The following is a 26,271-nucleotide window of genomic DNA, read 5'->3' on the forward strand; positions in this document are numbered from 1 at the left end:
GCTAAAACACTTACTTCTGGAGCCCTGAGCTACCATTAGGAAGTTCTACTACTGTGAAGGCTACTACTTAGGTGAGGAAGCCCAAACCATACGGAGAGACTGTTTATAGCTGCTCCAGTCAGCAATCCTAGTACTTGAGTCCATCCAGGTCAGGTGCCAGACATGTTAGTAAACACTCCAGATCACCTAGCCCCCAGCTGGCAACACCCAGCCTTTGAGTCTTCCCAGTTCAACCACTGACATCAGGCAGCAGACCAGCCATTCCTACTATGCTGTCCAAATTCCTGACCCACTGAATCCATGAATATATTACATTAACTTTTAAGCAGCCACATTTTGAGGTAGTTACGCAGCAATAGTATCTTAAATAACAGGTCATTTGAAAAATCGGTTTCCACTGGTCTTAAAATTAGTCTCATCTTCTTATAGAAAAGATTAAGTGTGGGGGGTTGGATATAGCTGCGTGGTAGAGTTCTTAGCATGCATGGCATCCTGGGTTCAATTCCCAGTACCTCCACTAAGAAACAAATAAATAAGTAAGCCTAAGCACCGCCCCCAAGAAAAATTTAAAAGTAATTTATTTAAAAATATTAAGTGTGCTGCATTTTTGTCTTTCTATTCTGACCTATATAGTCTATAAAATGTAAGATTTTGATTCAAAATTTTATATCCAAAATAAATTATTCAATAAATACTTCTTGAATGGACTGAAATTACCAATCCCTACACACGAGGGGAGGGGTAAGAAAGACAAAGGTATCTAAAATAGCTCAGTGATTTCTAACTCTGATGACAGACTAGAGGTTAATAACACAGCCACACAGCAGAAGGTGGGAAAAGGAGAGGAAATGATGAAGTCAGCTTTCAATAAAACTGTAGATTATTTATCCCTTTAAATACTTGCAAATGGATACAAATATGAAGGTCAAATAAGGAGTCTAAATTACCAAGAGTTCAGAATTATTAAGTAGTTGGTACAATAAGGAGAGTTAACATAAAGAATGAAGACTGAAGACAGGATATTAGGGAAAACCACTGTTAGTCATGTGCAGGAAAATGAATCTGCGGAGGCTCATTTATTCATTCATCCACTTATCAAATATTTATAGAATGTGATCATTTACTATGTCCCAGGCATTGGAGATGTTACCTTCAACAAGATTAAAAATGGCTGTATCCTCAGGTAGATTATCACCTACTGAGGAGATATGGACAAGATGAAGCCAATTAAAGGAAGAATAAAGTGAATGGACACTTCTAACCAGGACCTAAGGAGGTTGGGAAGACTTCCCAAAAGCTGAGTTATGCAGAGTAAGCCAGGCAAAAGGAGGGAGTGAGTGTGGGAGGGGGAGAGAAAGTATTCCAAACAGAAAACAAATAGTGCAAAACGCTCCACAATGAAAGATATACAAGGAACAAAAGAAAACCAGTCTAGCCAAAGCACAGAGTGTGAAGTTGGAGTGGTAAAAGATTGGGCTTTACCAATAGAGCTTCGAGCAACCATTCTAAGGTTTTAGCAGAATGGTCAGATTTTCATTTCTGAAAGATCACTATTGCCCCAGTGTGGAGAGGGGATCAGAAAGACAAGGAAACTGAAAGCACACAAACCAGTTAAGAGTCTGAGGACGTAATCCAGGCAAGAGATGGTGAACCAGAATTGCGGCAGAGGGGATGGAGAAGTGAATAGATTTTATATTTATGAGACAGAACCCTCAGTGCTTGCTGAGTCATTAGGCATAAGGCAAGAAAAGAGGAATCAAGAATGATGCCCAAGCTTCTGGCTTCAATAAAAGAGGGTGATACCATTCACCAAGATGGAGAACACAGGAGGAAGCAGCTTTGGAAGGGGCAGTGAGTTAAGGAAAATAGTCAACTGTTTGGGCAGTACAATGCTGAGGCACCCAGGAAGACATCTAAGTGAAGTTATCTAGTGGCATTTAGCTATGCAAGACGTCTAGATTGGAAATAAAGCTGTCCCTCGGTATTCATATGGAACTGGTGCGAGGATGCCCAATGGATACCCAAATTGGAGGTCGCTCAAATTCTTACGTAATATAGCATAGTATTTCCATATAACCAACATACATTCTCCCTTATATATTTTTTTTAATTTAAAAAAATTCTTTTCTCCCTTATAGTTTAAGTCATTTCTAGATCACTTACGATAACTAATGCAATGTAAATGCTACATCAGTAGTCGTAAATACAACGTAAATGCTTTTGTACAGGCGTACCTCGGAGATACAGGTTTAGTTCCAGACCACCCTGAGTTACGTGAATTTTTTGGCTTCCCAGAGCACATAAAAGTTATATTTCCACTACACTATAGTCTATTGAGTGTGCACTACACTGTATCTTAAAAAATGTACATACCTTAATTTAAAAATACTTTATTGCTAAAAAATGCTAACCATCATCTGAGCCTTCAGTGACTCACAGTAAAATCAAAGATCACTGATCACAGATCACCATAACAAATAATGAAAAAAGTTTGAAATACTGTGAGAATTACCAAAATGTGAGAGAGACATGAAGTAAACAAATGTTGTTAATAAAATGACATCAGTAGACCTGCTCAACACAGAATTGCCATAAATCTAAACTTGTAAAAAAAAAAAAAAAAGGCAATACTGTGAAGTACAAAAAAGGGGAGCAAAAAAAAAAAAAAAAAAAACAAGGCATGAACAGTTGTCAGCACAAGGCACATTCAAGTTGTCCTTTCTGGAACTTTCTGGAAATTTTTTCCAAATATTTTCCACCCAAGATTAGTTGAATCTCCACATGCAAAGCCCACAGATACGGAGGGCCAACTGTACTCAGAAGTCATCCACATACAGACTGTAACTGAAGCCATGGAGAATGGATGAAATCAACCCGAGTTAATGTAAACAGCAGAAAAGAATGATAAAGTCATAAAGATAAAAAGAATCAAATGAGACTGATGTGGCAGATGGAACCTGTGAGTTTCCCCAAGGAAGTCATCAACAATGTTGCCTACTACAGGGTTTAGAGAAGGTTTAAAAAAGGTCCATCTGATTTATCAATCGAGAAGTCTCTGATTTCCTAAAATATTGGGGGGGGGGGGGAAACAAAGCATTCAACTTATTTTCTTGAGGAAAAGAGAAATCTATTTCACAGAGAAAGAATCCAGCTGAAAAGGAGTGTTTAAAAACGAATGAGAGGCTATCTAATAATGATATCAAAGGACACAAGCAGGAGTAGAATGGAGACTCAATGCTGGAGCAGACTTGATAAATGAGGTAACATTAACTCCTTTCCCACAGGATTATTATATAGTTAATGATAATATCAATTAGCACAATCACTATGGTGGTCAATTGGCACCATCGAGCAAAATATTAATATTTTCTGTAACATTTGCATATCATTTGACCTGACAATTTTATACCTAGGAACTTATCCTACAGATATACTTGTATTAGACAAAATAACATGTACAAAATTACTCACTACAGCATTGTTTGAATCAGAAAAAGACTGGAAGTAACCCAAATATCAACCAAGAAGATACACTCTAAGTTATGGTATATCCACACAAACTAGCAGCTGTGAAAAAAAATTTACATGCTCTCCATATACTGATATGAAAATCTCCTGGATAGATACAAATATGTAACGCAAAAAATAAAAGTGCAACAAAGTATAAATGTTACTTTTTGTCTGTAAAAAGAGGGAAAACAGAATGCTATTTATACTTGCTTGAAAATGCTTAAAGCACCTGGAAAGATAAGAATCTAAGAACAGTGGTTACCTTCTGTGGAGAGGGCTCACACAGGACAGACGGTGGACAAGAATAAGACCTTACACTTAACATTTTTACATTTTCTAGCTTGTGAGCCATGAGAACCTATTACCTTCTCAGAAACATGAAGCTAAAATTTTTTCAACTTTCTTTCCGAGATAGGAGTTAAGAAAAAGAGAATGTAATGATGCCAGAACATTTCCAGACTCAAGATTAAAATGGGACGGAATTTTACGCAGTGGAGTTTAAGCTTTTGCTTCTATTATCTCCATGAAACAGCTGAGGGAATAAGAAGAAATGTGAGGGGTGGCCACGAGATTGGGAGCTAGAAGAAAACGAAGTCTGAAATAGCTGCGAAGAATGGAAGAGGGAGCATTAAAACATATAAAGAAAATACACTATACATGACTAGGATTCTGTATGTAAAAAGAAAAACAAGATACACTGGCTCTGTTCAGTAAAATACATACTATCTGAGAACTGTGTCACCTTGTGTAAAGAGGAAATGTAAAGGTCATCTTTTAAAACAATTTACTTAGGAATGCCAAACTAGACCAACCCTCTCCCCCGCCTCAACAACTTTATATTATTTGTCCCTGGTTTATTTCCAGAGCCTAGCACAATGCCTTGTACAGGTTGACGCTCAAAAATTCAACAAATCCACTAATTCTGGTTTAAAGGAAAATCGAGGAGTCCTTTGTTTCAGACAAAGTCAAAACAACACAATTTGTCGTACGGTTCTGCACGCTATTTCAGTACGCGGAGTGTCACATTTATCCAGCAGCGAACAGTGGAATAGAGTCACCGTGACGAGAAACATAAATGCTACGATCCCTGTACCCTCCACCCCTCAAAATCCTAGCTTCGTTCCCGGTCTGGAGGATGGGGGACACACGACTGCGGACACTTGTGCGACGGGCTCGGGGAAAGGCCGCAAATCCTCAATTCGTCCAGCTCCTCACGTCTCCCTCCTTAGATGGGTCGCTGCGGAGAGTTCTGAGTGGTCACCTACCCTCGTCCGCGTCATACAGGTTAGAAAACAGTTGACCAGCTCCGAACTCTAGAAATCACAAACAGACAAGCGCTCAAGCGAGTCCGACGACCAGTGTGGCGAAGTAATTTCCGTCTCCGGCGTTCCCAGAATACGCTGCGTCCCACGCGAAGCTCCGCCCTCAAAGACGCCCATATATCGTGTGCGCCTGCGCCAAGGGTGGGCTAAATTCGCGAAGGGTGAGTCGGCACATGCGCAGTTTGTGGGTTGAAGCCTCGTGGGGTTAACCGCGAGGACCACGCCTACACTCTGTGACTCAGATCTAGCCAATGAGTTCTGCCTTTTAATATTGTTGGGGAAATATTAACACCTGAAAAAAAAAAAAGCCAAGAAGATGTATTAATTATAGATTTTAATTGTGGCCATGAAAAAAAGCCAAATAAATATATTAATGGTCATGGTTTTAACCATGGCCATGTGTCTGGGATATTCGATGTTCAATTTTTTTCCAGCTCCAAAAACTAAAAAACGCAAAGCTTTTAAAAGTGTGATTTCTTAACGGCAGGTAGGGTAAGCTGCGGCGCGTTAAAGAAGCCTGAAAGTAAACACACTCTCATTAACTAGTCTAATTGTCTAACCCAGCTCAGTCTCTAAGTCCCTAGTACTTTTACCTCCATGTTAAGTGGATTTCCAGGCCACGGAGCTCTCATCGCGAGAACTCACGACATTAGCTTTAGGAGGAGGAGCGCTAGTGAGCCAACTGACAAATGACTGCTCTCAGGTTGTCCCGAGCTTTCCTCCAGTAATTAACGCGACTCTGGGGCCTCAGTGCGCGTGCGAACAGGTGGCTCCACCCCTTTGCCCGCTTTCGCGTTTCTCATGCTTCCCGAGCATCTCACTCCTAGGCTGTTCTGCAGGGTCCTGCGGCGATCCGCTCTCATAGTAAAGCCCCATGAACTCCCGGAGAAGCTCACGAGAGAAGATGCGCGGACGGCTGCTCCCAGCACCCATCGGATCTGGGTCGTGGGCCTCCCCGTGGCCCGACAGCGACTGGGGGTTACGAAGGAAGGGCTGACATGGAGAAGCATTTTCTGTTCCCCGAGTACGTCCCGGAGCCGGCTCCCGCACTGAGCCTCCAAGACCAGCTGCGGAAGCTGCAGCAGCAGCAGGAGGAGAAGGAGCGACAGATGCAACAGGGCAGGAGGAGCAGGGACAGCAGACGTTAAGTGCACCTGGTCGTGGGGCATCCGGACTCGACGGTGCAGCTCAGCCTCCTGAACTGTTCAGGTTTCGTGGAGGAGCTGCACAGGCAGACCGCGGACTGGAGCGGAAGGTGTGCCAGCGCTGCTGGCGGCTGATTCATCACCGGCGCGCCCTGCGTCTGCAGATGAGCCGCGAGCGGTACCTGGAGCTGGTGAGCGCCGCGCTGCGGCGGGCCGAGCCCTCCCTGGTACTCTACATGGTGGACCTCCTCGATCTGCCGGACAACCTGCTGCCTCACCTGCCCGCGTTGGTGGGCCCCAAGCAGCTGATCGTGCTAGGAAACAAGGTGGACCTCCTGCCCCAGGATACTGCTGGTTACCGGCAACGGCTCCAGGAGCGACTGTGGGACGACTGTGCCCGCGCCGGGATCCTGCCGCCCCCTGGCTACCGAGGGCCACAACACCCGAGCAGGGACCGGCCTCGGGACGCGGCGAATAATGTGAATCCTTCGACCAAAGTCCCGCACAGTGCTCAGGGACATGCGGCTCATCAGCGCCAAGACTGGCTATGGAGTCGAAGAATTGATCTCCGTGCTCCAGCGCTCCTGGCGCTACCGCGGCGCCGCCTGCTTGGTTGGCGCCAACAACGCTAGCAAGACCACTCTCTTCAACACGCTCCTGGAGTCCGATTACTGCATCGCCAAGGGTGCTGAGGCTATCGACAGGGCTACCGATTCCCCTTGGCCTGGTGAGTTTTAGGACTCTCATCCCCTTTGTTTTCTGAGGTGGAAGTCTCATTATGGTTCAGGCACGTAGTACTGTATCCTTCCTTAATGTCCACTAGAGGCTAGCAGAAGTCTTTCCTTTTAAAGGAAAAACTACTTTGGTCACATCTCTCTTTCGTGGCAGTTTAGTGCTTGGAAATTCAGTATTTGTTGTGGTAACTTTCCAATAGAAATAATTGAGTCCTTCTACGTTCCAGTCACTGTTCTGGCTGTATAGATGAACCAGGGGACACAGGAAGTTCCTGCTCTCTTGGAGGTTTCCCTTGTAGCTTTAGTTCTTTGCATGTTTCTCCAGAAAGTCCTTCATTTACTTTCTAAGCCTCTGTCCACCCCTCAGTCTTACCCCTTATGGCTTCAGTTTACTCATAAGAATACTAAACAGATTTAACATTGGAATAATTCACTAAGGCAATGTGATGTGTGGCTTTGTTGAGAAGAAATGTCAACTTTGTGACTTTAAGACACATCTATAGTAATTGTAAAATGGGTTCTTCTATAACCCTGTTTGTCTTTAACAGCTGGCAAAACTAACTACTTCGTTTGTTCCTTTGAAACCAGTCCTTAACTTTGAAAAGCTGTTTTTCCTGTAGCGGACTTTGGTTGAATTATACGCAGAAGTGCTTTAATACCAGTTAGTAGTACGGGGAAAATAGAAAGAAATCAGGCCTACAGATTTGGGATTCAACTCCTAGTTAATTAAGCCTGTGAGCCAGTCTCTGATCCTGTTTCCTAGTCTGTAAAGTAGGAATAATTTTGTAGAGAGCTGTCATGAAAGCTGAGTGAAATAACCACAGTACCCAAGATAGTGTAGCTCCTCCTAAATGTTAAGTTTCCTCTCCTTATTCTCTTTTCTTATACAATGTTTATAACAACGTATTTATTCTTTGCTGCTTCAAGTGCTATATTAAAACCTTCTCAAGTTTCCTATTTGTAATCCAACTCCTTACAGAATGTTTCAAAGGCAAAGAAGGCTTTAACAAGATGCAACTGAAGCGGTAGAATGGCAGGAACAAAATCAACTTACTCTCTTGAAAAAACATGGTTATGTAGTAGGTAAGCGCCTTCTATAGGAAACCTCTTGTTGGGTCTCTGCTAATATTCTGGGCTAGCCAGTTTTGGAGGAAGAAATTACTTAGTCATTTGGGAACATAGAGGTCCTTTAGAGGCAAGGCTGTTTGGAAACCCAGAGTTCATTGTGATGAGAAAATTGATACAGTAGATGCATGGAGAAATTAGGAAAGGAAACATGAATAACTGCTCATCTGGCCACTGTCAGCAGTAGAAATATTTTCACTAAGATACTAGCCATCTCCTTGCAAACCAGTATAGGTCTTTGATCTATTGCAGCTTTAAAGTAGATTGCCCTCCTTTCCTTGGTACCTCTTTTCATCTTCCTTTACTAAAAACAGTTTGATTTCCAACACTACCCACCCCTACATCCCCAACCTGAGCAATGTGCACAGCCAGCCACACACTTAATCATTAAAAGAGTCTGACTCCCACTGCCTTTGGAAATAAAGTATCATTGTAGTCTCATTCCATACTCCATACTTAGTAATTTGTTTGAGGCAAACATAAGAATTATATATCTTGAGTCAAAAGCTTTAAAGGAGAGACTACTAGCTTCAATATAAATTATTCTAGGAAGAATTAAAAGAACATTCTTGTATTCAGAAGGATGAAGCTTCTTTGAGTTTGATACTGATTCACTTGCCTCTGACATGGGAAACCAACTTGTTATGGTTGGAGATAAATCCACCAAACGAGTAGAATTAACCCCACAAGATGGGAAAGATGCCTACTGGTTTTACGACACCCCTGGAATTACAAAAGAAAATTGTGTATGTTTTTGATGTCTTTTAGAAACAATAACTTTCAGTTGCAAGTCTGTCTTAATTGGCAGAAAAGGAGGTATACTTTCATTTTAAACTAAATTCTGATTTCACTAATTAAAACAGCTCAGGGTTCAAGGAAAACCTATATGCCATCAAGTTCTATATGCCATTTGGTAGGCTTTACTGCTGATAACCTACTTATATCTTTGTGGTTTCCTTAGTGAGGGAGACATTTACAGAATCCTAGATTTTGGAGGTTGAAAGAAATCGTATCACTGCATCCAGTCACCTGTTTCATGCTTGAATTCCCTCTGTAACATATCCATCAAGAGGTGCACCCAGCTTGAACTGAAGTAAGGCATGACACATTCAGCTGAAGCAGTGTCACCACACCTTCCAAGGTCACCCCTTTGGTCTCTGACCTGCTCTTTGTGTTGAGCTGAGCAGTCTCCCTGTCACTTGTCTTGTTCCCCAAAGCTGTACAGAACAAATGTAATGCCTCTTTCCTTTGGCAGACTTTGAAGTATTTTAAAGTATAATGTCCTCTCTCTCCTTCATTCTACTCTTTTCTTCTCTTTCACTGGTTCATCCAGCAAAGATGGAATACTTACTGTGCTGATGTAATCCAGACAATTTGTCTTCGTTTCCTGTAGCTCTTCTCTCTGAAAGGCTAGTGATGAACACAGGCCCCTTGTCACAATGATTTCTAATTTGTTTTTGTTCTTAAAGTATGACATAAACAACTAAATTTCTTGTATAAGTGCCTCAGATGAGCCTAATTTGGAATAGGATTAGTTCTACCTATCTTGTTTTTACACATCTTTTTAATCCAATTGCAGAATCTCCTGGGAAACTTTGATTTTATCTTCAATTCAGCCTATATCCTACATGCTCATTAAATCTCACAACCTTTTATTCATTTGCAGTTTGGATCATCATCCAAGTCATCAGTTGAGTCAAGTGTGCATTTAGGACGCAGCCTTACAACAGATCCATTAATCAGCTTCCTCTGAATCTGGTTACTGACCAGGTTCTAATGTACCTAATTGTCTGTGTATGGCTCTGTGAAACAACATTAGATTCTTAAGAATTTTTCCTCCCTTTGCCATCAGAATCACTTATAGTTTCATTCTTCGAATTGTATCCCATCTGGTGTCCCCATATAGGTCTTTTAACCTTCTTTGCCCTCTACAACAATTGTTTGTGTCCAGTCTTTTCTTCTTTAGCAATACAGAACTTCAGAGCAACTGCACTGCTTCCTAGTAATGTTCTATCACTTTAACTTCACCAATTCATTCTTTCCTTTAGACTCAGGTCAGGGATAGCAGTTACTTGGTCATGTGTACTCTCTTGTCAATTAGTCAGAAAGGCAAGAACCCAGCAGTGAGACCTGCAAGGTTTTAGATATAAAAGTTCTTTCAGGCAGTAGGATTCAGTGCCAGTTTATTGATCTATTTATTTGATGCCTTCAACCAGTGTTTCCCAAACTGAACCAAATTATTAGGGTCTCTGGTATAAAAGACTTAAAAGGTTTCTTTACTGCAGGTGGCTTTTAATATGCTTTGTCAAACATAAATACTGAGAAAAACTACTTGCAGCCCCCTTATGTATTTTTTGTGAGCCTCACTGAATATCACACATTTTTTAATCTTTAATTTTAATTAATAAAATAATTTTATTTTCTCGCGAGAAGCAAGTGCTCAAAAGTTTATCTGTTTGTTTGCTTTTACTGTCTCTATTTTTTAATCAGATTTTTATTCCTTAAATCTTAGCAGAATCTTGTACTGCCTAGCTTTCCTTTCTATTTTCTCTAGTCTCTTTAGGAGCTCTTTATCCTTAGAAGCCGCAGGATTCATAACTTTCTCTCTCTCTCTCTCTCTTTTGTGCTGAGTATTTGGGAGAAATAAGGAAACCAAAGACTGGAATTTAGAAAAGGTTCTTCAAGCTCTTTACTTGCTCATAGAAGGGGGTGATCATTTTGCACCTAATGCATGCATACTTGCCACTAGAATAGAATGTAGGACATTGCCTGACTGTTAGCTGAAAACTGCTGCTCCCCAGAAGCCTTTGATGGAGACAACATGTTTTCTAGCTTGCAACTGAATCGTCAGTACTTTCAGTTCACACAAAATTTGACAGAATTTGGGGGATGCTGCTGTCTCACACTCCTATAAAGTTATATTGCCATTATTCAAGATTAAGTTGTAAAACAGAGTAGAGCCATTTGTAAAATGATTCATTTAAGCAGAAAGAATATATGAATTTCATGTGCAGCAAAATCTGAATTATATACTTTGCTTTATTGTGAAATCTGGAATATTTTATCATCACTTTTTATCTTAAAGGTAAATCACAATATATCATATGTTCATTGAAAGTAATTCTTTTAAAAATTTGCCCTTTGCTTTACAGATTTTAAATCATAACAGAAAAAGAAGTAAATATTGTTTTGCCAACACACTCCATTGTTCCAAGAACTTTTGTGCTTAAACCAGGAATGGTTCTATATTTGGGTACCACAGGCCATATAGATTTTCTGCAGGTGAGGAAAGTCTGTACCACTAAAAAATGACTTAGTATTGGGATTTACTTTAAGGAAGCAGATAGATGAACAAAACTGGCAAGATGTTGATAACTAGGTCTTCCCTTTGTAGGGCTGATATACTGTTCTTTTGTGTGTGTGTGTGTGTGTGTGTGTTTGAAAACATCTGTAATAAAAACTTAGGAAAAGGAAATGGGAAAAAAAAGTACTAGGTATTAAAACCTATATTTTCAATAGGAGGTTGAGTGCCCCATACACCTTGGCATTAAGAAAAGATACTTTCTGTCTCCTGTGGTATTGTTTTACATGGAAGTCAGAGGTCACAAGTTTAGGTACAGAGCTTATATGCATTAATTCAATTCTACACTTTTTATATCCCATGCTATGTATACTTTTATGTATTTTTTTTGTTTGGTATTCATTTACATAGCATCATTCAGGGATTTTAGAATATCTGTAGAATTGATTCCTGTTTTGCCAAAGTGAGGAGAAAAAGGAAAATGAAACATGGATATGTCCAACAGCACTGAATGTAATTTGCAGGCCATTGCCTAGAACAACTTCTTGGGTTTGTGTGGGTTTATAATTTGTTGGAAATTTGGCCTTACACACTTAAATCCTGTATGTATTCCCTTAGAGCTCATAGAATGTTAATATTATAAACCTAACTTTATACAGGGACAGTTAAAGTAGACAATATTTCCTTTTCCTTTTTATAACAGAAGCTGTTGTGGTTGTTTTTGTTTTTGTGTTTTTATTAAGTATCAGGAAGCCTATTAAAGGAATCATAGTTCGATGGACAGATGAAATGCACTGCTTCTGCCATATTTTGCCCCCCCCCCCTTTTTTTAGGCATTACTTTTATTACAGCTGCCATATCAGTATTTTTTTAAACACTTTTTTATTGAGTTATAGTCATTTTACAATGCCATATCAGTATTTTAAAAGGGAGTTTGATTTTTTTCAAATTGTACCTTGTAATGTACTAATTTTACAAGTTTTCCATTGTTTAAAATAAGTTCTTTCTTCCTTTCTTAAGGGAAATCAGTCAGCTTGGTTTATAGCTGTGGCTTCAGACTTCCTTCCCGTGCACATTACTTCCTTGGACAAGGCAGATACTCTGTATCAGAAGCGGGCGGGTCATACATTACTCAAGGTGAGAGGACAGGCTTTGACAGTTGCACAGTTAGGTTAACGTCCCCTGTGATAGTCCCACAGCCCTGTTAAGAAAGCCTTTGTTGGACAGAACCAACTTTGTTATACCATCAGCTAGCTCTCCCCTGACCTTGTTCACCTTGAGGATTTTGGCTATAAAGTGAGGTGGACTCTTACAAGAAAAGGGATGTTGGATTGGACTGATCCTGGAATAGTGACAGAGCTGGATTTTCTCTAGGTGACACTATCCAGTATGGTATCCATATGTGGCTATTTAAATAAACTGATTAAAAGTAAATAAAATTTAAAATTCAATTCTTCTGTTGTAGTGGCCACTTTTCAACTGCCCAGCAGCCACGTCATTGGAGAAAGTTGTATTGGATAGTGCTGAGTGAAGAGAAGTTACAGGTATTCTCACAACTTGGGGTGCTGCTGGCATCTAGAGGGGGAAGCCAGAGAGGATGCTGACCATCCTGCAGTGCACAGGACAGCCCCCACAGCCAAGACTTACCAGGTGCAAGACGTCAGAAGTGCCAAAATTGAGCAGCCATCGTTGGGGTGGAAAAGCTCTCCGCCCAGGTTCTTAATCCCAGACACAGAGTTTCGCACCTCTTCTCTCCTGCTCTGCTTGTTCCTAACTTCAGCCCATGAGTAGTGCGTTAAAATTTCTCCAGTCTTAGAAAGACAAGCATCGTATGATTGCATTATATGTATTTTAAAAAAAAAAGATACAAATGAGCTCATTTAGAAACCACAAATAGACTCATAGACAGAGAAAACAAACTATGGTTACCAAAGGGGAAAAGGGCTGGGGGGAGGGACAAATTAGGAATTTGGGATTAACAGATACACACTTACTATATATTAAAATGGATAAACAACAAGGACCTACTGTATAGCACAGGAAACTATATTCAATATCTTGTAATAATCTATAATGGAAAAGAATCCAAAAAGTATATATATATATGTATAACTGAATCACTTTGCTGTACACCTGAAACTGACATATCATAAATAAATAGTTTGTCTGCATAATACTGTAATTGATCTAAAATACAGTTATCTGTTAAATGAAATGTTAACTATTAGTCTCTCTGGTTACTAGGATTTGAGATAGTTTTTATTTTCGTGTATATGAATATTTTCCAAATTTTCCTCAAGAAACATACTGATTATATAATTGGTAGCAATAAACGTTATTTCACATGATTAAAAAAAATCTTCTGTGACCTTTAAAAAAACAAAACAAAACTCAGTGTTCTGCTCATTCCTTCTCTTCACAATCTAGCTTATTCCTGCTCCTCACATCCCATCCTCTGCAGTCTGTGTTTGGCCCTTTCTGTGCCACTGAAATTGTTCTTACTAAGTTCTCCATAGACTGAGTGGGGACTGTTCAGCTCTAACCAGACATGCTGTAGACACTGTTGGCTAGTGTATAACAGTTAAGATCATTGGAACCACTGGGTTCAAATCCCGCTCTGCTCCACCACTTAACAAAGCTGTGTGACTTTAGGCAAGTTTCCTTCACCTCTGTCCCTTGTACCTATGTCACAAGGTTGTGGAGAAGATTAAGTTCCAGGGCACTGTTGTAACTGCTATGTAAGTATCTCGGATGATGATGATGGGACGTATTTACTGCAAAAATAGCAGGTGCATCCAGTGCAGAGGTGATTTACCATTAACTAATGCTCATGCAACCAAAAATAAGTCAACATGCAAAATATACACACACCCTTCAATGAGGATAAAATCAACCTGACTTGAGGAGTAAATGCTGCTTTCTCTCTGGATTTCCTAAGGAAGCCAGAGTGAAATTAAAACTCTTTTGAAATAACTGCCCTAAAGTTAATACTCCAGAGACATGCAGGAGTTGCAGAGTAGTGAGCATATAAATGTAAGGAGCAATAAAGGATCTGTCCATTTTTCTACACTAAAAGACCTTAGTTCTGTTAGATTTGTTTTCTTTTTGGGTAAAACAATAACATACAAGTTGAAATGCAGATTGAGATTTCTAGGAAAGGAAACAGCCTTAATTTGTTTGGCTCTCATAAAAATGAACACTGTGGTGGTCTACCCTCATGCATCTATGTAGTTTTCAAAATGGACATCCCTGATACTTCTCAAAACAAGAATCCCAGGCTTCTCTCCCTCCCAGTGTAAGCACAAATGGTTTCTTGGGCTGCTCTGAAACTCATTCTTGCCTCCTAGTTTTCTTACCCATCTCCTAAGTCCAAGTCTGTCCTGCCTCCTAATATCCCTGAATCCAGCCTTGCACTTTAAGCAAGCTGCTTACACTAGGCTGTTTTTGATCCTTATTTTCTCAGCTTCCAGTTTTTACTGCCCTCCTCCTACCCTACCCCACTAGAGCTGTGGTTCTCAACCAGGGTTGACTCTTAGCCCAAGGGGCCATCTGGCAAAGCCTGGAGACACTTTTGGTTTCATAATTTAAGGGATGCTGAGCAGAAGCTCCTAAAATTTGTGCAATGCACAGGACAGCCTCCCCCTGACAAAGAATTATTCAGCCAAAAATGTCAACAGTATTGAGGTTGAGAAGCCCTGAACTAGGGAGATTTTTCCAAAATACGAAACAAGTCACAGTATTCTTTTTTTATCCTTACTTCTTTCCTACTTAAAATTCCTTGGTAGCTCCACAGTACTGAGAGAAGTCTCATAACTAATACACGTGTGCACACACACCCCCACAAATTAAACTACAGTTCCCTGAACTCATCTTCTTTTCAGTCTTGGTGTCTGTACATGATTCTAACCCAGAATACCTTTCCACTGAGTAACTTCAACCTGTTTTTCAAAATACTGCTCTTCATCAATGTTTTCCTTGACTGAAACACTTATTACTTCTTCCTCCACAACCATAGTATTTAATAGATGTCTCATTGCATTTTGTACCTTGTAATTTGTTTACATGTTATTTCCAGCTTCTGATCTACTTGGGAGCAGAAGCCATATTGTAACATCTGTCTTGGTGTCCTTACTGTAAAACAGAGAGATCTGTTAATAAATAGGTAAATTATTATCCAGTTACTTCCAATCCATGGAAACACCTGTAAATAGAAACTGAATCTTATCCATTATACATGGACCCTTGACTTGTAATGAGGTGGGGATTAATCTCAGTCCAGCCAGGCCCTTAAGAGCTAAGGTATTTGAAAGGGTGTTGCCTTAATTGCCCAATATTATGTCTGTAGAGCTGTAAAAATAGCTAATAAAGGAAGATTCTGTTATCTGGAAGTTACCACCAGATGGATGCCCACATGGGGGGGCCTTGACACTGGGAGTGTTTGGGGTTTTTTGTTTTTTGATTTTGATTTTGAGAGGGGAGGAGGTAATTAGGTTTCTTTTCTTTCTTTTTTTTTTTTAACTATAGGTACTGGGGATTGAACCCAGGACCTCATGCATGCATGCTAAGCACACGTATTACCACTGAGCTGTATCCTCCCACTGGGAGTGTTTGAAATGTTTAAATGTTAAACAGTTTAATGTTTAAAAAGATTTTATTCTTGGTACCTTCCCAGAATTATCTTATCAGTGCTTTACTTAGAGTTATGAGGTGTTTAATGTGAACTTCCAAATATCTTCATTTTCTCCTCATGGAAAGAATGGCAGGATTTCCTCCTCTTGTTGCTGAAGACATTACATTAGACGAAGGACCTGGGGAATCTGAAGCAGTGGCTGATACCAAGTTCTCCTCTGCAGGTAATTTTACACCAAGCACTTTTTAAAAGGAAAATAAAGTAGCCTTACTAACTTATAGTACATTTTTATACAAATGTACCTTAAATGACATAGCAGAGTATTTTAAGAAATACATAGTAGTTTATTCATAAGATGCAAGCTACTCTGAAAATAAATTTGTACCTTTTCACAAATGCATTGTATGTTTTAAAAAAAAAAATGAGTGAAAGACAACAGCAGCCTCCTTTGGGTCTCCATTCTGAGCTGTGTTTGGTGTTTTTGGTAAGGTGGTTGCAAACAGCATTTGTGCTCTGCCCTGTGCCTGCATAGGCTGGGTCACAGTAACGCCTCAGTTTAAAGACAGACTGCACCTCTGAGGCTATACACCTCAAGGAACAGTACTGACGGTCCGGCCCCCGCTCTTACCACATATCGTCAACATCACAGGAGAGTGCATCCCAAGAAGCACGGCCTATAAAACCAAGAAGCCTCCTTCCCTTGTGTACAATCTGCAGAAAAAGAAAAGAAGATAAATATACGAAGCTGACCTTGTTCACATTGAAGATTAACCATATAGAACATACTACGTACGTTGAATTTTGTTAAATATCACCGTAATAAAGCAACCCCCACCTTCCCCTTTTTAAACTACTCTGGATGATGCCTCTCTTTAAAGTACTGAATTTCTAAACACAAGCTGCTTTTTTGTATAGTGCATATATGTGTTTGTCTGTGACCCAAATACACCTAGCAGAACTCTAAAAAGGAGTTCTGCTACATTCGGATTTCTCCCGCTACTTTTTTTTTTTTTTTTTACTATTATTATTTTTTAATAGACTTTATTCTTTTAGATCAGTTTCAGGTTCACAACAAAATTGAGCAGAAAATACAGAGTTTGCACATAGCGAACCCCATCCACACATATATACTCCCCTACCCTCAACATCCCTCATCAGTGTGGCATACTTGGTACAATTGATGAACCAACATGGGCACGTTATTATCAACCGAAGTCCATAGTTTACATTAGGGTTCACTCTTGATGTACTTCTGCTACTATTTTTAACTGAGACCAGATGGCATTTCTTATTTGGAGTCTAGTTGAGAGAGCAACTTAGCAGTTAGCATATGAAAGAATTGGCAGAAAAGCAGTTTTTCCAAAATACATTGGCTTAAATGAGATAGAATTAAGTGGCTTTGCTTCATGAAGTCACCTCAGGACCCAACAGGGGGAGCACTCCATGGCTTCCATCTCTGGCTCCACGGTGGTTGCTCAAGTTGTCATCTTTTGCAGCAAGTGGAAAGAGGAGAAGAGAATGAAGAGCACACAGCTCCCCTGTTTAAAAGAAGGGGGAAGCTGGAAGTTGCAGACATGACATCATCCATTGGTCAAGAGTTACATGGCCACAAGCCCCACAGGGAAGCTAGGGGAGTGGAGGGAAATGAGGATTTCAGATTTTTATTAAGAAGGGGCGAATAGATGATGGAGAACAATTAGAAGTTTACCTTACATAATCTAAAAGTACCTGAAAATCTTAAGACAAAAAAGGATTCAAGTTACATCTTCCTGAAATCTGAAGTCTATTCTCCAAGTATCAGAACACTAACCATTTTATCAACATTTGCCTGTAAACATGGCATAACGTTACGTCAGTCAGAAAATTGTGCTCTACACTGGAATTTGACACAACATTGTAAAATGATTATAAATCAATAAAAATTGTTAAAAAAAAGTTACATCAGTCACAAATCTTTTCATTTAGATACTCCTAGTTGAGTCAGTGGCACTATACCGTGGTACAATGAACAATTAATGAGTCAAGTCCCAGATCTCATTGTTGAGATAAATGCTTATAAAGTAAACTGGCCTGAAATGCAGATCCAGAAGCAACCTGTAGACTCAGGTTTAGCATGAACTGCTTGACAGTCCCTTGTTCTCTGTCACTGTGTACACTCTGGCCTCACTCAGTCACTCATCTTAGAATAAAGGGTTAATATTTTCATATGCAACTTGTGAAAACTTTGTAGATCTCACTTCCATCATGTTTCAAGGTGAAGACTATTGGTATCTTGGGGAAGGTAGTTCTTTGTGTATAAATTACATGTAAGTTTCTAGTATTCTTCATCCCTAGACACTAAATGCCAGTAGCAACTCTCCTGCCCCATCCCTCATTGCGACAATTGAGACATATCCCTGAAGTTTCCATACCCACCCTCTACAATCGGTGGCCTCCTAAGTAGGGAAAATTCACTGGTAGTTGATATATAGTTGTTTATTTTGGACAGAAATACCATTATTTTTACAAATTAAAATTGTGGCCATTATATTTCTATCTTCTGTTTACTGGAGCTTAGACCTAAATCTTTAGATTAAAATGAAGAAAATAAGGTAAACTTGGCATTTATGGAGAAATTCAGAACCCAAAAACGAATGTTGTCTCTACTCTGATAACTTATTAATATGTATATTAGAAGGCAAATCAGTTCTCCTTCCTTATCTTATCCTTAGGCTTTTTGGCCTCTTGACTAGCAAAAATTCAGTTTTTAAACATTCATAATTTATATTCTTAAAACTCTTTTACCTCTAAAATTTAATGGCTTTGTTTTATAAAGCTTGACTGAAGCATATCTAAAAATGTTCCAAGGTATATTGCTAGGAGTTTCAAATAGTGCAATTTACTAAGTAAGTTTTAGTTTTCCTGGTTATATTAATGTCTTTGGGTTTTAATTTTCTCATCTATAAAATGAGGGAATAACACTAGATATTTCTCAATCCTAATGTTTCATGATTCTCAGCAAAAACAGGCAAGAAAGCCAGGTAAATGGTGGTTACAGTACCTCAGACCGAAGAAGACTCTCTGTGCATAGACAGTGGAGAACCACCACTAGGATCTGCTATTAATTTACTCCACATTGGGCCAACCTAATGCAGCCCAGGATCGGGGCTGGTCTATCCAACTGGTCAACAGTGGATTTTGCAGTAAGAAAGTTTTTTTTTTACTGTGTTGGTTTCTAACCTTAAGTAAGTTTATGGATACTTCTTAATCCATTAATCTTAGTTTGAAGACTGCGCTTGATCCCTATCATTTACACTATGGCAGCAGGAATTACTAAAGTGGAGAAATTAATGGCAATGTGTCAGCACAGCCCCCTCACTGCCACAAAACAGAGGTTGTTTTGAGGGGCTAGAAAACCATTAAGCAAGTTTATAATAGTTTGTTTACTTGGATCTGCACCCTTGTGGTGTTCAGAATGTCACTGCTTTTGTATTCGTGATACATAAAGTAAGATTCATCAAAGGGCTTTTTGACTTCTGTGACATTAAATGCAGTTTTATTCATAAAAGTTCCATCATATCTCTTTCCCTCTCTTTAAAACAGCATTTTCTTCAACATTAGAGACAAAGTGAAGTTTAACATAGATCTTGTATTTTTTATCACTACAAAAGGCGAGCCCTACCAATCATTAGGCCTTATCTGCGTAGTTCCCCAGAGTCTAAATTTGTTTATGTTACTTGTGACACTTCCCATGATAACCAAGAAGTGGAGTACAGATGCAATCATGTGTGCTTGTGTTTCCTGATCATTCAGACACTTCTTGCAAAATGGAGATCAAGGTGAGTTTCCTACAGATGACTAACTTGGAGCTCCAGCTGTGCCAGACATGGCAGAGTGGTTACTGCTCCACTGCATAGGCACCCAGCACTCAAGCTAAGGTGAGCTGTTTTGTAGACCAGCCTCTGATCATTTACCCTGGCTTCCCTCCCACTTGGCTCTGTCTCGTGGAACAATACAATCATTTCCACTCCTTCTCAGACTGTTCCATTTTCTCTTGGCTGCTCTCCTCTTCCCAGGGGGATTGTTTTCTCACAACTGTCAAAGAGTAATGTTTAAACAATAAAAAACAAGACTTCAGACTCATGTGAATTGAACAGATAGCACCTCTACTTGCTCTTAATGTCTCTGTCACGTTGTCTGCCCATTGATATCCTGTAGTGGCTGGGAAACAGCTGAAGATTAATATTCCAACACCATGTAGGAATGATGCCTCACTTTTTCCCTTCATGTCAAAGACCATCAATAGTCTCTCATTTAGTACCAGAGTTTCATGATCTAAACACTCCTAAGTCTAGAGCATACTTAATATACCCATCACTTGGATCTCAGGTTCCTGTTTTTCAGAAGCTTCCTTTCAGTTATTGGATAATTCTCAGAATTTACCTTCTGAGTAATCACCTAGTGGATGAGTTTCTTTGGTCTCAATAGTCTCACTGGTAGGTGCAATAGGTATGATATTAATCACAGACACTGTCAGTATCTCTGATCAGTAGTGTTGGTAAATTTGAGAAAACTGAGGCCACACACTCAAAAAAGACACGCATGTACTAGAGACCACATCATCAGGTGATTTTGAAAGTGAGTGACTGCCAAGATCTCTTCTATGTTTTCAGTAAGCGCCTGGAAAATAGCAGGTAATCATTGCATGAGTGAATGAATTAGAACAAGGGAGGTTTTTGTTTGGTTGGTTTTTACCTTCCCTGAAAAACAGCAGACTTAATTTGCTTAGTAACACTGACACCTTTCTCAAGTTTTTTCCTTTCCTGCCTAAAGGAAAGTATCTCAGGATAATTGTATTTCAGAATATTCATGGCTGCTGTAATCATACGGTAGACCATATACCTTCTTTTTATTCCTTTACTTTCTTATAATAGTAGCTAGCCCTATTTGGCAGGTACAAGGGGCTGGGCACTGTTTTAAGCACTTTACATGTGTTACCTGAATCCTTAGAACAACCCCATGCAGGAGGTACATATGTTACTACTTCTATTTAGAGATGAGGAAGCCAAGGCACAAGTAACTTGCCCAGCATCACGCAACTAATGAGCAACAGAGCTTGATTCAAACAGACACAAGCCCCAGCACCCTGTGGGGCTGTTTAATTATACAGTAAAACTGACCGTTTTTTCTTTTCAATGTACAGTTTTATGAGTTTTAACATACGTATAGGTTCATTGAATAACAACCACAATCACAATGCAAAACGGTTCCACCAACACCCAGGTTTTCAACCACCGCACAATACTTCCTCTGTACACCAGAGCCCCTCCCAAGTCTAAAGGAAGGAACTTTTCAGCCTTACGAGGGAAACGTGTTATTTCAGAAAAGAAAGGCAACCTACTTTGAAGACCTGCAGAGGTAATGACACAATGTCCTTGGAGACACTGTCACTGCCTCTTAGTTCCCTTTCTAGCTTCCTTTGAATCCCCTCATATACAATTCCAGCCTGAGAAGAATATTTCTCAAAGCCAGTATGTACGTGTGTGTGCATGTGTGCGTGTGTCTGATGTGCTACATCCTTGCTGTCTTACTCCAGCAATGCTGCCCAAACCTAAACTAGGGTCCCAGGGTAATTTCCATGCTGTCTTACCATCTTAGGTAGTTTTAAATCAAATAAACCTGCTTTCATGGCCAGCTGGGAGTCTTTTCACATTGCTGGTGAGCTTTGCCAAGTACCACGGACAGATCACAGCATGGGTGGAGATCCTGACCCACAAAATTCTGATTAAGAAAATAGGAAATTACATACACAGTAAATTTGAAATGCAAACATCCAAAGAATTACACCATTAAACTATCTGAAAAAAGCTGTGATTCAAAATCCTGGCCCTATTAAGCGACAGAAAAACTGGAGGTCCCTATTTATTCACAAATCAAATAGCTTCAAAAACCAAATTTGAGACTCGCAGACATAGTAAACAATCTTATGGTTACCAGGGGGAAAAGGGGGTGGGAAGGGATAAATTTGGGGGTTAAATAAAGATTTGCAAATATTAACTACTATATATAGAAATAGATTTTAAAAAAACCAAGTTTCTTCTGTATAGCACAGGGAACTATACTCAGTATCTTATAATAACATTTAGTGAAAAAGTATATAAAAATGAATTGAATATATGTGTATGTATGACTGGGACATTATGCTGTACACCAGAGATTGACACATTGTACCTGACTATACTTCAATTAAAAATATATAAATAAATAAAATAGGGGGAAGAAATTTGGCGTGGACTTGTTTAAATGACTTGCCTTTTCTACTTGTATAGGAGTCCTCTTGTTTCCCGTTCCTTTTTGTATCTTACTTTCACTAAAATGGGATCCTGTTTGCCCAGTTAAAATCTTTTTAGTTATCTCTGTTTTCCTCAGCAATTAACGTCAGGCCTAAAATGATTCCTTAGAAACTCTGGTTAAATATTCAACAGGAAGGAAAATTAGAAAAATGGGTACTACTTTCCCTAAAATATCAGACAGAAGATGTATTTTATTGAAACACTAGCTAAAGAAAGTTATCTTTTTCTGTGCACAAGTAAGGCTATTAGGGAGAGGGAATTCTGAGGAATGTGTTGAAGATTTGTAACATGGGAATGTGGATGAGACTGGTCAACAAAGGAAAACAATGCTTAATGGTCCCATGCACCCACAAACTCCCCTGTTCAGCATGGCTTCAGTCTCTTCTACGTGTAGTTGCTCATTTGTCAATTGGAAATGCTTTTTTTAACTAGATTGAGGGCATAATTAGGTTTGTAGCCACATCTACTGCTGAGTAATTAACCACCCCAAAACTTAGTGGCTTGAGCTTACATTTGCTCCCACCCTTTAGTTTGGCAGTTTGATCTGGGGGTTCTTCTGCTCTATGGGGACATGCATTTGCATACCTCACTCCATGTCAGGAACTTCAGCTGGGATGTTCTTAGAGCTGGGAAACCTGGGTCTGTTTCCCTGGGTCACTCTCACCTATGATCTCCTCCTAAAGTGGGCCAGTTCAGGCTTGTGCACAAGGTGATCGCGCTCAGAAAGAGCATGAGAGTAGACACTGCAAGGCCTCTGGAGAGTGGAGCTCAGAAATCACGCAGTGTCACTCTGCTGCACTGTATTGGTCAAAGAAAGTCGCAACAGCAGCACACATTCAAGCTGACTGCAAAGAATCTGTGGCCACTTTTGTCCACCACAAGGTCTCAGCATGTTCATCACCTTGAGGAAGATGCAGAATAACATGCTATGTGTTCTGACCCATATGAAGAGACTCCACTGTCTATTTATCAAATGAGAAAATTGATGCCGACTTCAATTTATTTCAAGAGTCAAGATACATAGAGCAGCTACATGACTGCAGAAACAAGGGAGCATCAAGCTGTTGAATTTTGATTTTATCATACATCTTTTAGGAATGGTTTGTTCTTAACTGTGTATGTCTTACGCTCACAGATTTAAAATGAGAAAAAACCCATTCAGATGCAAATCTAGGCTATCTCCTCTCCCATCCAAACAACCCTCAAGGAGTACTCAGACTAGCAGAAAGCTACCTCGGGAAGTCAGTTACCTGCATGGTCTTGTTAGAGGAGGTAGTGTGAACACAGGTATGAAGGACCTTAACATCTCTAAATAGCATCCTATCACTCTCCAAGGAGAAAGGAGGTTTTAGACAGAATCCAAACTGACAACACTGAGGCCCTACAAACCCTTCCTTTTCCTGATTCTACAACCAAGGGGAGGGGCGGAGTGACCTGGGATGGAAAAGTCCCTCTCCTCACATTGGCCACCTATCAGCATTTCTCCATCTCTGATGCCAAACAAGCAGACAGAAACCCACATGGGCACGTTTGTTGCTCTTACCACTTCCTGCTGTCTAGAGTGGACAGCCTGTTGCTGTGTGTCTCCACCACTCCTAGTGGATTCTGGGAGACCGGGAGACAGGTACCTGCTGCCAAGGGTCTGCAACTTGAGTGACATTCTAATAAACAGATTAGATGGGATAAATATCAGGGTGTACAATACAGCAGGCTCACAGGGCCCAAGAACCAAGGATGTTTTAAAGTAAATCCAGTTCTTACCTTTAAATGATGATACGTTCTGACGTTTTTAAATAGCTACCCACATAATGAATATCACGGTGTATCTAAAAATGCCAGCTTATGCTTTATGTCAGAACCAGGCATCAATGGAATCAGGGAACAACTGTTTTACACTAGTTTTCTTTCACCTCAAAAAGGTAAAATTAATCTGACTACTGGTGGTAAGCTTCTTATGGTCTTCAGTAAATATAAACTAGCTAGATGTTACAATATAGAGGGGGGCCTGTTTAAAGAGTGCCCTCTATATCATGTTAATGTAATTAATACATTAACTTAGGCTGAAATCCCTTTGACCACCATCCTAATTGCTTCTTGTATTTATTACAGCACACATTTCCCCACATAACATTCTTCACTTACTCTGAAAGGCACTGTGATGCAGACCTGCCACTTCCTACTTGTGTGACATCAGGCAATTTGTCTGTAGGAAGCAAAGTGGGAATAACAATCTACTTCTTCGGGATGTTGACAGGATTAAGCGTTAATGTGATGTGCTTAGAAGAGTGCCTGGTACTTACAAAAGGATTACTAACTGAAGGTCCTATGCTTGTTACTGGGCAAACTTGCCTGTCAGTATCTTTAAGCTGTGCTATATTTCATCAGAAAAGTCTCTGTTATTCCATGCAAGTAAAACTCCTGCTGGATTCTCCACACTGGTCCACCAGACATGGCTAATTCCAGCAACCATTACAGCTTATGCTCTAGCAGGGACTTCTGTCTCATTAAATTGTAATCCCCTAATATACCAACATGTGGATAATTAATTCCCCTCAGTAATGTTAGCTGAGTGCCATGGGGCTAATCCCTACCCTATCAATGCTGAATGTTAAATGAACATGTTGTTCATCATTTAAGCAACACTAAATTAAACATCTTGAATATATACATCTTCTATGTCAAAAAAAAAAAAAAAAAAAAACCTTCAACATAAAGAGTACAAGACCTGATTACTACAGCAAATCTGAAACAACTTCTATCTTAAGAACACAAGCATAAACATAACTGTAAGGTTATCAGGTATTATGGGTCCCCTGAACCACTCACTTCACATGGTGTCCACTCTCAAAGTAATTCCAGAATGTTAACCAATTTTGGCAATAATTAAAGTGATTAAATCATATATATCCATACAATGAAACATTATGCAATAGTTATAAAGAATGGGAAAGGTCCTAAATACTGACAAAGATCTCCAAATTCTACTCATTGCAGAATGTCAATAATTCCAGTTATGTAAAAAGCATAGAAATCAAGCATTAATACCATACACATAAGGAGGTAAAGAGTTAGTATCAAGCAATTAACAGTAGTTAATTCTCTAGCCATCATTCAAGAGTCCATAAATAACAAATGCTGGAGAGGCTGTGGAGAAAAGGGAACCCTACTACACTGCTGGTGGGAAAGCAGTTTAGTGCAGCCACTGTGGAAAACAGTATGGAGATTCCTCAAAAGACTAGGAATAGACTTACCGTATGACCCAGGAATCCCGCTCCTGGGCATTTATCCAGAAGGAACCCTACTTCAAAAAGACACCTGCACTCCAATGTTCATAGCAGCACTATTTGCAATAGCCAAGAAATGGAAACAGCCTAAATGTCCATTGACAGATGACTGGATAAAGAAGAGGTGGTATATTTATACAATAGAATACAATTCAGCCATAAAAAATGACAACATTACGCCAATTGCAGCAACATGGATGTGACTGAAGAATGTCATTCTAAGTGAAGTAAGCCAGAAAGAGAAAGAAAAATACCGTATCATATGAGATCGCTCATATGTGGAATCTAAAAAAAAAAGAACATGAATACAAGAGAAACAGACTCACAGACATAGAATACAAACTTGTGTTGCCAAGGGGGTGGGGGGTGGGAAGGGATAGATTGGGATTTCAAAATTTGTAGACTGACAGGCATATGTAGAATAGATAAACAAGATTATATTGTATAGCACAGGGAAATATATACAAGATCTTGTGGTAGCTCACAGTGAAAAAAAAATGTGACAATGAATATATGTATGTTCATGTATAACTGAAAAATTGTGCTCTACACTGGAATTTGGCACAACATTGTAAAATGACTATGACTATAACTCAATAAAAAAAAAAAGTTTTAAAAAAATGTTAAAGGGAACTGTGATTGGGAAGGAATTACTATAGGTTGCTTCTTCCCTACCTCCACCCTCACCTTCCAGGAAGATTATAGGAAGACAGGTTTTGGACTACTACCTACTGGATTGCTACCCCAAACAAGGATTACCACAACCTTTCTATCTACTGTGGGTTATCTAGGGTAAAAGACTTCAAAAATTAACACACCTGAAATTCCAGCCAAATAAACTTGATGTCCTGGATACGTGATGTACCAATAATAAACAAAGGCATAAAA

The 26,271-nt window shown here is 39.7% G+C and overlaps 1 long non-coding RNA gene and 2 pseudogenes across 1 annotated transcript; 1 reads left to right on the forward strand and 2 right to left on the reverse strand.

Annotated features, from left to right (window-relative positions):
- Window positions 1–4,902, reverse strand: part of LOC105077690 (non-histone chromosomal protein HMG-14 pseudogene) — a 47,735-nt pseudogene extending 42,833 nt beyond the window's left edge.
- A 506-nt stretch (window positions 4,903–5,408) lies between these two features.
- LOC105077736 (nitric oxide-associated protein 1-like) lies at window positions 5,409–16,617 on the forward strand (annotated as a pseudogene).
- LOC123620002 (uncharacterized) lies at window positions 11,808–17,312 on the reverse strand. Its single transcript, XR_012500640.1, has 5 exons — window positions 17,184–17,312; window positions 16,396–16,478; window positions 15,184–15,268; window positions 12,785–12,948; window positions 11,808–12,238 (listed from the first exon to the last, which is right to left on the reverse strand). It is a non-coding gene; the product is annotated as an uncharacterized LOC123620002 (long non-coding RNA).
- Between the last annotated feature and the right edge of the window lie 8,959 nt (window positions 17,313–26,271).

The sequence above is a fragment of the Camelus bactrianus genome, chromosome 2 (assembly GCF_048773025.1).
Source record: "Camelus bactrianus isolate YW-2024 breed Bactrian camel chromosome 2, ASM4877302v1, whole genome shotgun sequence".
Taxonomy (NCBI): domain Eukaryota; kingdom Metazoa; phylum Chordata; class Mammalia; order Artiodactyla; family Camelidae; genus Camelus; species Camelus bactrianus.